This window comes from Zingiber officinale, chromosome 6B (assembly GCF_018446385.1).
Source record: "Zingiber officinale cultivar Zhangliang chromosome 6B, Zo_v1.1, whole genome shotgun sequence".
In the NCBI taxonomy this organism is placed as follows: domain Eukaryota; kingdom Viridiplantae; phylum Streptophyta; class Magnoliopsida; order Zingiberales; family Zingiberaceae; genus Zingiber; species Zingiber officinale.
In genome coordinates, this window is record NC_055996.1 from 39564063 (window position 1) to 39579255 (window position 15193).

The following is a 15193-nucleotide window of genomic DNA, read 5'->3' on the forward strand; positions in this document are numbered from 1 at the left end:
CTCTCCTCCTCTTGGACGTCGTGTAGGCGATGATCTACCAAGACAAAGACACCCCGCCTTCTCCTTCCTTTCCAACTCTCAGCCACAAAGAATGTAAAGTAAAGAGGCGTGATTTTGACCCAATTTTGTCGCGAATTGGGCATCAAATGATGTAATACCAAACCCCTCCTACACTAATGTAGCATAGGAATGACTCGGGTCGTCCGCCAACGAAAATAACGATAGGATGGTAAACTTAGAATCGTATGTTATTTCTATTTTTTTGGGATTTTTTAAATATGAAATTGGGGGTTTGGGTTTTTGATTCTAAACTTAACAAATTAAAAGCAAGACAAGTAAGAAATTACTCTAATGCGGAATGAAATCTAACTAGATGTCAATAATTAATCCACAACGCATTGTCACTCTACGCTATGAGTTAATTATCAACACGATTAATCTAGGGAATGAAATAACGAAGCATCAAATGAAATATAATCTAAATAATGAAAGACAATGCAAGTAAAGAAAACTATATCTATCCTAACTAACCATTGAAGATTTTCCTACATCGCATTGTCACGCTACGATACAAGATTATCTATCAATGGGCATAACATGAAATAAAGCATTAACGAAACTAAGAATATAATGAAGCCTAAAGCATGAAACAAAACCTAAACTAATCTATCCTAATTGCATTCAATCGAAACTAGAACTCAACTAAATTGCAAGAACAAGACAGAGCAAGTATTAAACAAACTAAAATGCATTAAATTGAACCTAACTGTTGGTTGAAGCATTTCATCGAACACATTGTATGCATGTAACTAATTAAGCATAGTAAGTGCAATTTAAACATGAAAGGTCAAATTAGCTACAAGCATTCAACAATAGAACTTCAACACAAGCAAATTAACAAAATTAGCAGAATTAAACTAAGAAAATCTAAACTAATCCAACCAAAATCCACACTTCCGCTTCCGATTGCAAAAACTATCTCCGCCGTCACACGGAGACCCGGCTTCGGAACTCCCAAAAACCAGTGAACAGTAGCTCTCTCTACTGGTTGCTGCTTGCTGCGACAACGAAGATGGTAAACGGATTTTCCACCGAAGAACCCCCTCGGATGGAAGTTGACTGTGATGGACTGCCGTGAGATAGAATGAACAACCGCCGCTTCCTCCTTGCTCTGCCGCCTGAACCCCAAACTGAAGAGCTGCCAGGAAGAAGTTGGACGGTGGAGATCACATCGGAGAACCCCTCCGGTGAGATGAAGATGGTCGGAAATCGCTGCCAAAGCTCGCCGCTCCCTACCGTGTTTGCTGCTGTCACTTGCCGTTGGAAATCAAGAAGATGAAATGGGCTGTGGAGGTCCGGCCGGCGGCAGTAATGTAACGCCCGCCCTTCCAGGTAGCACTAAGGCCACCCCGGAGGGACGGACGTCACTGAAACATAGACATCAATTACTAATGCATATGGATTCATGGCAGCGGAAGACTTATTTAAAATTTTTCTTTTCTTTTATCATATGCATTTAGTTTACTTATCATGGCATGTGAATCAAAGCATACTGAACATTTCATCATATCATCATCATTCTAACATGAGTAAAATATCATAAGTGTATGAAATACTAGCTGAAATCATCATCATAAGCATAGGGTCCAACTTAGTTCACATGCACAGCTTAACAAATTATAAGTTCCAAAACTTAAGTAGATCTATCCACCGAGCACTTCCACACACATCCATCACCTTTCCTGCTACTCCCCTTAATTGATCCATTCCTTGCCTTTATCTGCAGTACAAGGAAAACGTGTAGCTATAAGCCAAAGGCTTAGTGAGGTCCTTGCCTACTCATAAATCCGAAAAAACACATATCATAACATAACATGTAGAAATCATAGCATAGCATAACATAGCATGGAGAATCATAACATAGAACATATCTTATCAGGTAAAAACCATAACATCTCATAACATAACATGAGAGGAAGCAGGACATAATATATCATATCACATAAGGAGCATAACATATCAAAGTATATCATGTGAGTGTACATCATGATTCATATCACATTCTGTAAGCACATATCATGAAGCCTATCATATCATGTAAACATGTATCATAACTCATACCTGTTCATAAGAGTGCATAAACATAATTTCATAAATATGTGCATATAGATGCAATGCAATATGTATATTTTTAAAACATGTATCATGGAATGCACATATGCATCATGCTTCTTTCAAAACATATAGTATACATACTTGAATATCATATCATCATCATGAGAAGGGCCCTGGCTTGTACCACATGTAAACATAAATGCGCGCAATCCCTAGGACATGGTAGCTAGCCCCGAACCTACTAGGGATCTAGGTCCGTTCATAGTCCGTCGACCTAGGGGCGTACTGAGGAGCCCATCCCTTAACGAGGTCCGTTCATAGTCCGTCGACCCCGGGGCGCTTATGGAGCCCACCCTTGGTACAAGCCATACAAAGTAAAATATCATGCATATCATATCTCATCATATCATACATGTCATAATTCTTGTCATATCATTAAGAGAGCTCTTGATCCCAACTTAAGGGAAGCATCTCTTTTACCATAGCATGAAGAGTGCTCTTGATCCCAACTTAAGGGAAGCAACTCTTTTCCATAACATGAAGAGTGCTCTTGGTCCCAGCTTAAGGGAAGCAACTCTTTAGGCTTTTCTTCTTACATAAGCCATTCATACATGCATTATGAAACATAACATGTTCTTATCATAACATAAAGTATAACATGTCATTTTCATATCATCAAACATGGCATATCATCTCATGAACTTAGCATACATATCATGAACATGGCATATCATATCATGAGTCTAGCATATCATATCATTAACATGGCATATCATGTCATAAGTCTATCATATCATATCATGAACATGGCATATCATATCATAAGACATAACAATGCAACATATCATAAGGCATATTTTCATCATATCATGAAGCATGAAAGCTTAATCTACTCATATATCAAAAGCTACATATCATGAGAATACATAACATGTTTAGTTAGGTTTAAACTCTTTCCTAACCCAATTAATCCATCTTGGCCGAACCACATCAGTAGGTTTCATCCTCATTTCATTCCATATTAAGCATAGAACTTACCCACATAACATGTGAACTTGATCTAAACACATACAAGGCATTATACTTTATGAATAAGCATGTTTGAGTTCAAAACTCTAACCTTAATCCATTTATCTCAATTTGGCCGAAACATATCAGTAGGGTTCTTATATCATTTGGTTCCATATGAAGCATAAAACTTATCCACATAACATGTAAACTTGACCTAAGCACATACAAGGCATTATACTTCATGAATAAGCATGTTTGAGTTCAAAACTCTAACCCTAACCCATTTATTTCAATTTGTCCGAAACACATCAGTAGGGTTTCATATCATTTTATCCCATATGAAGCATACAACTTAAACATATAACATGCAAATTTGATCTAAGCATATACAAGGCACTATACAAGCATATACAAGGCACTATACTTCATGAATAAGCCTATTTGAGTTCAAAACTTTAACTTTAACCTATTTATCTCAATTTGGCCGAAACATATCAGTAGGGTTTCATATCATTTTATTCCATATGAAGCATAGAACTTAACCATATAACATGCAAACTTAATCTAAGTATATACAAGGCATTGTACAAGCACATACAAGTCACCATACTTCATGAATGAGACTATTTGAGTTCAAAATTCTAACCCTAACTTATTTATCTAATTTTTGGCCGAACATATCAGTAGGGTTTCATGATTTTTCATTCCATATCAAGCATAAAAATTTAAGTTATCCACATGTAAAAATTCATACATCATAAAAGAGTACAACTACTATGGTTTCTATGCAAAATTCTTGACCTAAGGCCTATAAGTCATGTTGGCCGAAAAATATGTATAGAAATCTCCTTGTTTTTGTCACAACATGAAGAATGAGAACTTAACTATCAACACATAAAATTCACATATCATATAAGTATGAAATCAAGCATGTCTCACAAGAAAAAGAACCTAGCCTTAACCCTCCTTTGTCTCTTGGCCGAAATGTTCATAGTGAGGGTTTAGATTTCTTTTTTTTTTTTTTTTATAAAACATAACTTGAAACTTGTTGACCCTAAAAGATCATTCATCAAACCCCACAAGAAATCTTTTTACGGTTTTGAAAACTCTTGAAAAAAATGTAACGATCGATTCGACAACAACTTGTACTGCAGTGAGGGGAATACTCACATCCTTCGCTAAATTCTCTAAGGAGGGAACCTTGCTTGTGAATCCTTCCTAGAGGAGAGCTTCCTTGCTTCTTGGTCTCGGCAAGAGGATGAGAGGGAGAGAGAGGTCACGGTGAGGGAGAGTAGGAGGAGAATGAGAGCAAATGACAACTCATCTTTAATTTCCTCCTTTTAATTTCTTTTACTCTCTTCATAATTAAGAGAAAAGTCTAGATACATCCCTTCTTGGTGAGTAAGAAAGGAATATTCTAGAGCATCTTTTCATTAGAGAGGGAGAAGACAACTCTCACTTCTCCTTCTTAAGAGAAGAGCCTTTTCTTCTTACATTTAATTATGGTTTCCCACTCTTTCCTTACAATAATTTCTCTTGGTCTAGTGGTTATCTTATTCAGGTATCTAATGAGAGATCTAGAGTTCAAGTCCTAGACCTTATGTATTTTTATTCCTATTTTATTTATTTAAGTGTTTGGCTAGGAGCAAAAATTCAACTAAAGCATATATATTTTTCTTTATTCTTTATTCATAATAGAATATTCTAGAATTTTGCTAAGGATCCTATGGGTGTTACAAGTAAAGGGAAGGGAAGAGCCGTCGGCCGGTGGGGAAAAGAAAGGAAGAAGAGGGGCCGCGTGCCCTAGCCGACGCACGGAGAAGACACCAGGCAGAGGTCGCGAACATAATTGGTGGCTCTACTCTCTAATGTGCATCGCGAGAAGGTAAGGAGAAGGGTTTTCTTAGTGGGTTCGGATCCGGGTTGGTTTAAGAAAATGATATCCAATAGAGCTGAGATCCGATTCATTAAAGATAGAGTTCAAATTGGGCTTTTGTAATCGGGCTTTGAATAAGGCTTGAAAGTGTAGGCTTTATGAATGGGTTTAGTTTTGAATTGGATCTTGACTTCTTTGGACGAGGAAGATCTCTATGAACGGTCCAGATCGCTTTAAATCTTGATGGAGGGCTGGATGACTAGATCCGAGTGAAGGAGCAGGATCTCACTGGATCTTGATCAACGGTCCACATTAATTTAGCTTGATCTTCCTCATTTGACCTCCAAATCAAGCCAAATTTGATCTGGTTCAATCCTAATCCATGGCTCTTTAAATTTCCTACAAAAAATACATAAAATATGAAATTAAATTCCATAATTCATAGGAAATTTACAATTAAGTCCAAAATATATTCAACTAACAAAATGTAATATAAACATCAAATTAAACATGTGAGAAGGTAAAAATACTAAGTCTAAGAGCCAAAATAATCAATAAAAATGCTAGTTATCAACTCCCACACACTTATTCTTGCTCGTCTCGAGCAAGTAAAATAAAACAAGAAAATAACTAAGATGCATTCCCCTAGCAATTCTTAATCAAGTTTAGAAAATAGTGAAAAGAGAGTTATCTAGGTTTGTCAAATTCAAATGACCAAAGCATTTATGGATTCAATTCATACATTAATTAACAAACATGATAATTTCAATCCATAATTAATAAACTGAAAATGATAATAAAATAACCTCACAAGGAAAGTAATGGTGGCTCTTCTCTCATATAAATGCAATAATGGAGCTCACTCAAGCTACTCATGATGTATGCACTACCATAAGCTTGCTTTGCTTCTAATCTCCACCACTATAAACATAAGAATGCACAATAAAATAATGAAGGCATTATTTGAAATGTAAGGGAAACATGAATCAAGCAAATGATAGTATAAGAGAAGAAATAAAGAAGATAAAGCAAGTTATTGGTGGAAGACATGGATATAATGAAATGTTACATAGATGAGTTCAAGAGAATAATGCCCAAAAAAATATTTCATCCAAACTTCCAAGCTAGCTTTTCACAAACTCAATAAAAAAATGTGAACAACCTTTACTCTAGCATTTCAATAAAAATATCACTCATGATATACAATAAAATCTAAATGTTGCTAAAGTAAAGATTATCACTAACAAAAAATTCTATCACTCTTTCAATAATACAATAAAAATGTGAACAATTCCTACTCTAGCATTTCACACTAAAATTTTACACATGATATACAATAATATCTCAATATCACTAAAGTAAAAATTGTCACTCACAAAAAATTCTACAACAAATGAATAAAAATGACATATGTCAACATTTTTAACAACTCCAATAAACATGTAGACAACCTCTACTGTAGCTTTTCAATAAAATACCACTAATGATATACAATAAAATCTCAAAGTCACTACAATAAAGATTATCACTAAACATATCAAAGTATTTTTTTTCCTTTTTTTCTTTTTTTTTTCTTTTTTTTCTGTTTTTTTTCTGTTTTTTTCTTTCTTTATTTGCTTTTTTTTTTCGTTTCTGATTTCTTTTTTCTTTTTCCTTTTTTTTTATTCATTTTTTTTCAACATGTTGTGCATCACTATACAACATCATCAATAGCTCAAATAAAAAGATACAAAGCATGGTTTACCTATGGTGATCAAGCATGGTTCACCTATGCTTCCCCTAAAATCTACTAAGCTATTTCTCTCCCCCCACACTTAAACTTTGACCGTCTCGGGCAAAACACTCATATGTAACATCCAAAAATATCCACATCCCAAGAGAGTAAGAGAGTGAAATAAATGGAAATAAATGGAAGAGAGACAAGAACGATATGATGGATGATATGGATTTTATTCAAGAAATATGTGATAACAAAAGGAATGAATACAAGCAAGTAAGATAGCCTTCATAAAAATCATGCAAACCTATGATAATGTGGTCTTGAAAGAATTAAGCAAGTTCTATAGTAGCATTAACCACAAGTGCATCACACATCAATAGGAATAATAGGCTTAAAAATATCCTCACTAGGTATATCAAAAATTATCATCTCAATCTACCAACATGAAATCTATCACCAAGTTGTAATCACATGTAATCCAAGAATCCAATCATGACAAAAAATCATCAAATTTGACAATCAAATATAACTAGCTTTCACAATTTCTAAAAAGATAAAAAGAATGCATAGGAAATTTATTATGAAAGCACGACTAGACAACTAAAAATGAGCAACAAAGAAAAAGCAAATAAAGCAAGGAAATATGTACAAGCAAAAAGAAAAAGTGAGATGGAACAGACTCTCCTAAAATTCTGGCGGTCGGAGTCGATTCAGTTCCAGAAGCCGTTCTGGAAGTGGGATGAATGTAGACAAAGTGAGGATCGCTCCCTCTACCTTTGACTCCTCAAAAATTTTCTCTGGTGGACGAAGACGGTTCAGTTGGAGTGTCCACTCCAGGAGCTTCATTATTGCATAAAATGTTAGGGCTTTCTTCAAGTGGTACAATGCATCCTTGCGTGATTGACTGAAAATGAAATATCTAAAAAATTCCTGCACACTAAAAAGAGGACGCAATTCCTGCACGCATACTGTGTGAGATGTATCAGAAACAATATCAATATAAACAAAGCATGAATCAAAAGACATGTCACATCCACTACAATCAAAATGAACTACCTCCATGGTATTTCCTAAAAATTCAGAAGAAATATTTTCCTTACCATCCTGAAAGATACCTGGAGAGTCGAGAATAGTGAATGTGGTATCATCTTGGTCAGGTAAAAGTACTGGCTCTGGATGAGGTTTAATCAACGGAAGTGATTCTTGAGACGCCCCTAAACTTCCATCGTCAATAGATACAATCACAGTAGACTCAACTGGCTCAAAGGGTAAAATAGTCCAAGGAAGCGATTCTTGGGTCTCCTCTACACTTCCATCATCATCTCCTATACCTACAACATCAAGACTATCTGAAACAACAATATCATCAACAAAAATATTATCAGGATCAACTACAACATCACAATATAAAAAAAATTAGAAGAGTCATGTAGAGAAGCAGAATAAAAGTCAAGAATATCACAAACTCTACAATCCATCTCCTCAAAAATTGATGTAGTAGATTGATCTGATAGCAACTGTAACTGTGTCGATGAATGTGTTCTTGGCTTGAATTGAGTTTCTTGATGTTGACAAAATAGTTGTGACTGCTCCCTAAAATCCTGCTCAGGCTGACGGTGCTGAAAGTAAGGCTGATAATGCTGGGACTAATCAGAATTTCCTTGTTGTGTGTTCCCATACCCGAATCCTTCAATTAAATTATACTTGTCTTGCTGATGAGTCTGATAATTCTGAGGATCAGGCTGGTGATACTGGGTTCTAGTTGGGAATACACTGGCAATGGAATGAACATCTTCAACAATCACTGGTCTAGTCCCATACTTATCTCCTCTCGTGACTTCTTCTTCCAACAGCTAGGGCTTGCGGCGACAACTCTCCACCGACACCTCCGTCTTCTTTCTTCTCCCCGGCAACAGCGCCAATTTGATTTTGACCCAATTTTATCGCGAATTGGGCATCAAATGATGTAATACCAAACCCCTCCTACACTAATGTAGCATAGGAATGACTCGGGTCGTCCACCAACGAAAGTAACGATAGGATGGTAAACTTAGGATCGTATGTTATTTCTATTTTTTTAGGATTTTTTAAATATGAAATTGGGGGTTTGGGTTTTTGATTCTAAACTTAACAAATTAAAAGCAAGACAAGTAAGAAATTACTCTAATGCGGAATGAAATCTAACTAGATGTCAATAATTAATCCACAACGCATTGTCACTCTACGCAATGGGTTAATTATCAACATGATTAATCTAGGGAATGAAATAGCGAAGCATTAAATGAAATATAATCTAAATAATGAAAGACAATGCAAGTAAAGAAAACTATATCTATCCTAACTAACCATTGAAGATTTTCCTACATCGCATTGTCATGCTACGATACAAGATTATCTATCAATGGGCATAAGATGAAATAAAGCATTAACGAAACTAAGAATATAATGAAGCCTAAAGCATGAAAAAAAACCTAAACTAATCTATCCTAATTGCATTCAATCGAAACTAGAACTCAACTAAATTGCAAGAACAAGACAAAGCAAGTATTAAACAAACTAAAATGCATTAAATTGAACCTAACTGTTGGTTGAAGCATTTCATCGAACACATTGTATGCATGTAACTAATTAAGCATAGTAAGTGCAATTTAAACATAAAAGGTCAAATTATCTACAAGCATTCAACAATAGAACTTCAACACAAGCAAATTAACAAAATTAACAGAATTAAACTAAGAAAATCTAAACTAATCCAACCAAAATCCACACTTCCGCTTCCTATTCCAACAACTATCTTCGCCGTCACACGGAGACTCTGTTTCGGAACCCGCAAAAATCAGTGAACAGTAGCTCTCTCTACTGGTTGCTGCTTACTGCGACAACGAAGATGGTAAACGGATTTTCCGCCGAAGAACCCCCTCGGATGGAAGTTGACTGTGATGGACTGCCGTGAGATAGAATGAACCACCGCCGCTTCCTCCTTGCTCTGCTGCCTGAACCCCAAACTGAAGAGTAGCCAGGAAGAAGTTGGACGGTGGAGATCACACCGGAGAACCCCTCCGGTGAGATGAAGATGGTCAGAAATTGCTGCCAAAGCTCGCCGCTCCCTGCCGTGTTTGCTGCTGTCACTTGCCGTTGGAAATCAAGAAGATGAAGTGGGCTGTGGAGGTCCGGCCGACGGTAGTAAAGGGAAGGGAAGAGCCGCCGGCCGGTGGGGAAAAGAAAGGAAGAAGAGGGGCCGCGTGCCCTAGCCGACGCACGGAGAAGACGCTAGGCAGTGGTCGCGAACAGAATAGGTGGCTCTACTCTCTATTGTGCATCGCGAGAAGGTAAGGAGAAGGGTTTTCTTAGTGGGTTCGGATCCGTGTTGGATTAAGAAAATGGTATCCAATAGAGCTGAGATCCGATTCATTAAAGATAGAGTTCAAATTGGGCTTTTATAATCGGGCTTTGAATAAGGCTTAAAAGTGTAGGCTTTATGAATGGGGTTGAGAATTGGGTTGAGTTTTGAATTGGATCTTGACTTCTTTGGACGAGGAAGATCTCTATGAACGGTCCAGATCGCTTTAAATCTTGATGGAGGGCTGGATGACTAGATCTGAGTGAAGGAGCAGGATCTCACTGGATCTTGATCAATGGTCCACATTAATTCAGCTTGATCTTCCTCATTTGACCTTCAAATCAAGCCAAATTTGATCCGGTTTGATCCTAATCCATGACTCTTTGAATTTCCTACAAAAAATCACATAAAATATGAAATTAAATTCCATAATTCATAGGAAATTTACAATTAAATCCAAAATATATTCAACTCACAAAATGTAATATAAACATCAAATTAAACATGTGAGAAGGTAAAAATACTAAGTCTAAGAGCCAAAATAATCAATAAAAATGCTAGTTATCAAGGTGCCTCCTTCTTCTTCTTCTTCTCCTCCAAGTTACCAGCCACCAAGTGATTCTTATCTTTTTCTTCTTCTCCTTCAAGCCGTGACCACCAAAGTAAGATGAGCACCTGTCACGCCCCCAGGTAGTCCCTGTCCGAAGAAATTTCGGCAGCATCTCCCCTGTACGGCGGACAATATGAAGCTCAGTATACATATATCTCCATACCTCGGCCACACACGGCCGGAATAATACAATACAAAAGAACACGCCACGCAGTTTATATCAACATTCCACATAATTCAACATATAATCAATCACGCAGTTTAATAAGGAAAGACGATATAAAATCTCGAAAATATATGTACACATCCTACTCCACTACATCGAAGAAAACCAAATCCACGAAGTAATGAAAATATCTGCAGCGGAAAACAATAGTAGTAAACCCGAATGTTCAATGTCCACAATACAACCCACAATACAAGTATTTAAGATGCAAAAGCAGAACAAATCCGACAAAGAAAATCCTCGCGACAAAGGGGCTAGCGACTGGAATCTCTCCTGACGGCCTCAACCTGAAAAAAATAGTAACAACGGGGTGAGTTCAAAGAACTCAGCTGGTAAACCAATAGACATGTACAGCAATATATATCCACCAGTAAAAACCTAAGGTACAGTCTCCTAAATCATAGGATCAGTAGTACAGTTCTCTAACCATACAATCTATATAGTACAGTCTCCTAAGTATAACAGGTATGCAAGACTAAATAAACTGCAGTAACCAGCAATAGGCATAAAGTACAGTCTATAGCAAGAATAACAAGAAAATGCATAACTGTAATAAACTGTACTCACCTGCGAGGCTTGTGCAACTGACTGTAAACATACACAGATAAAGATAGTCAGAGCAAAAACATATAACCTGTATGCATGTCAATCATATGCAATCACCAAAATGCATCAATCATAATTAATGCAATCTGTGCATATGATGCAAATGACATGGTCACCCCTGACGCCAGTCAGAATCTCACACACAATGGTGAGACCTGTGACACGTGCACTCTGCCGTCACTACCCCTGAAGAGTGACTGAGTGGACGGGATGCACCGGAGTACACCTATCCTCCAACCTCAACTATAGGAGGGAGCGCGATGCTCTCATCTCCCGGTGCGCAATGACGGGGAGGGACCCCGGTGTGCTACCACGCTGCCTATCACACTACCCATGAGTGGAGCCTCCAGCGGAGCACCACCGGGCAACCTACACACCCTGTGTGCTGTGCCACTACCCATGCAATGGTCACGTGGTGTGCAGGTCAATGTAGCCGGCCGACGAGCTCAACAATAATGGAGTCGTCAATCGCCCAGCATGCAATCATGCGATATGGTGCATGCGACTACAATATGACATACCTGAACAAATCCTCCTCCATATGTGTAGATGCCAAACAGATAAACACATATATAACAAGGATAATAAACAGCATAAATTCTAAAGACATCACATATAACAATGATGTAAGTATCATGAATCCAAGAGCATGTATCGCACATGTAAAGCAACTAATCCAGTAGAGTAGAGCACTATAGGTATGCATCGCTATGATCATATATACACATGGCAAGAGATATAATATCCAATCCTGAAGTAAAGCAACTAGCAGATGAAGCATGTGATAGGTATCAACTAGCTAAAACCAGGGAAGAAATGATCTACTATCTACCACTAGTAAATATATATAAGCTACACATATCATAAGACATTATCAAAAGATAAGTCAAAGGGTACCGGCCTCAAATAGAAGGTACAATCCCAAATCCGAAGTCAACGTCGAGACGCCTGTCTCGAATCAAAGTCCTGCGTCAAACAACATATATATATTTTATTTAGCTAAATCCCAAGAATAGACAAATAAAATCCCTAAAATCAAATTAGGGCAAAACCCTAATCAACATAACCACAACTTACCAATTTAAATCTAATGGTCGATTAGGTTAGTTACCTAATCCCTAATCACCAATTAGATTATAAATCCAACGGTTGACTAGGGTTAATTACCCTAACCCTAATCCGTTCCATTAGATTAACTCTAAGCAAATAAATCTAATCACGATATTCCAATCAACACAAAATCTACAACTAACATGGATAAAAATCCCTACACATACAACTAAATCATATCTAATACAACAAGTATCACTATCCCTACACGTACCTTAATTCCCAAGCTCTACTCTTGATCTGAAGCCAAAGAGATGCTGCTGGAACCAAAACAATCCCACAGCAATAGAACTTCGGATCCACAGAACCCCACAACCCTCATCCATTGATCCACAGTAGTCCGATGCTTCCTTTAATCAAGAACACCTCCACAGAACAGCAGCATGTTGAATTCCCGTACTCTCAATTGATCGGATCAAGATTGGAATCAAACAGGAAGACTACTGATCAAGCATCAACACATGTAGTCTCTGCCCTACAGCCCAAGCACAACTCACTAATCCCCTCCGATCCGTGACCTAATTCAGCCGCCAAGAAGAGAAGGTGCGTCGGTGACCTAGGGCAAAGGTAAGAGAGGAAAGAAGAAAGGATTGGCGACAGTGTGAGTCGGAGAGAACCGAAAGAAATAGGATCGATTACTTACCACCGGAGCCCTAACTGCCTCCTCCACGCCGGCGATCGAGTGGATCTGGCTCGATCTAATGGCGTCGGCTATCGGCTAGAGGAGACGCGACGCCGTGTCTCCGACCCAGAGAGGAAGAGTGTCGGCCGGATCTGAGATCAATAGGCCTCGATGCCGACGGAGAAGGATCGCCGGAGCTGGAGCCTTGCTCCCGTCGTCGTCGCCCGTCCGCGAGAGAGAACCGAGAAGGCAGAGAGGAGAGATCGGGGAAGAGAGGAGGAAGGCTCGGGTTCGGGCATTTGGGAAATAAAAAGAAAATGAAATGAAATTTATAATATAAACCATTCCTCACTTAAACGGGTATCCCAAACAGGCTTTATCCGTACCCGTAATTAATCCCCCTCAAAACTCGTCGTACGAGCTCCGAAAAATTCTCAGAAAATTTCTAAAAATTCCGAAAAAATTCTATAAGGCTATTTCTCAAATAACCCTATTAATTAATTTTTCCGAGATCTCACAGCACCGGCCTTAGAGGCAAGAAAGGGCGGATGAAGGAAATAGGTGCCACCGGCCTTAAGGAAAGAAAACAGGAGAAGAAGGGGCCGGCCACACAATAAGAGAAGAGTTAACTTAGGTTCTCTTTGGGCACCACCCTCCTCCTTTTTTATATTCTTTGCTAGTGGCTAAAAAGGAAAGTTTTTAATAAAATTTTCCTTTTATTTCTATTGTGGATGGTTTACATAAAAGGAAAGATTTTAACAAAATTAAAATCTCTCTTTTTAAACCATTGTAAATAGCTATAAAAGGAAAGATTATAATAAAATTTTGTTTTAAATAAAATCTTTCTTTTATTCCTATTATGGTTGGTTACAAAAAAAAGAAAGATTTTAACAAAATTAAAATATCTCTTTTTAACCATTGTAGATAACCATAAAAGGAAAGATTTTAACAAAATTTTATTCTTAAAAAAAAACTCCTTTTCTATTAAGTTATGGTTGGCCCCTTGTTTGGGCACCATCTTGGGTAGGAAGTATAATCAAAATGGGTGAATACGACGCTTTGTAGAGGCTACAACAGGGACCTAGAGGTGGAATTGGTGTTGGCCTCCTGATGAGTTTGAGCTTCCTGTGTTCGACCCGAACACCCAACTCAAGTTCATCAATAATAACTCATACTACTAAAGAGTTATTATTGAACTACCGCACCAATCCCATATTACATTATGGGCTCCTTCTTATCATGAGTGTGTTAATCTCCCTGTGTTTAAGATATCGAATGTCCATTAATTAAATGAGTTACTGACAACTCACTTAATTAACATCTAGCTCCAAGAGTAGTATCACTCAACTTCATTGTCATGTCGGAACTTAGTCCACCTGCAGGGTTTACATGACAATCCTTATGAGATCTTCAAGGGGACATCATCATCCTAATAAATATGACACAATTTCCTTCTATAATCAATAATACACTATATAAATAATATTATTTCTCAACTTATCGGGCCAATTGATTTAACGAATAAATCTCATCCTTTGATAAATTAAAGAAATAAATACTAAGTACATGTGCTTGTTATTATATCGGGATTAAGAGTACGCGCATCCATAATAACAGAGGTTCTATTCTTTTATGCAGTCAGTATAAAAGGAACAACCTCAAATGGTCCTGCTCAATACACACATAGTGTACTAGTGTAATTTTATAGTCAAGATAAACTAATACCAAATTACACTACAACCATTCCAATGGTTTGTCCCAATCCATCTTGGTTGTGAGCTACTATTTATAATTTATAAGGAACTGATAACATGATCTTCTATGTGACACCACACACCATGTTATCTACAATATAAATTAAATGGACAATTGCATTTAACTAAATGCAGACATTTGACCAATGTGATTCTCATTTCAAAATAAATATTTATTCAAAAAGCTAGGTTTTTAGTATACA

General features: G+C 37.3%; 1 long non-coding RNA gene across 1 annotated transcript; it reads right to left on the minus strand.

Annotated features, from left to right (window-relative positions):
- Positions 1-12409: 12409 nt before the first annotated feature.
- On the minus strand, positions 12410-13374 carry LOC121990088. Its single transcript, XR_006114443.1, has 3 exons — positions 13258-13374; positions 12829-13170; positions 12410-12470 (listed from the first exon to the last, which is right to left on the minus strand). It is a non-coding gene; the product is annotated as an uncharacterized LOC121990088 (long non-coding RNA).
- Positions 13375-15193: the final 1819 nt, after the last annotated feature.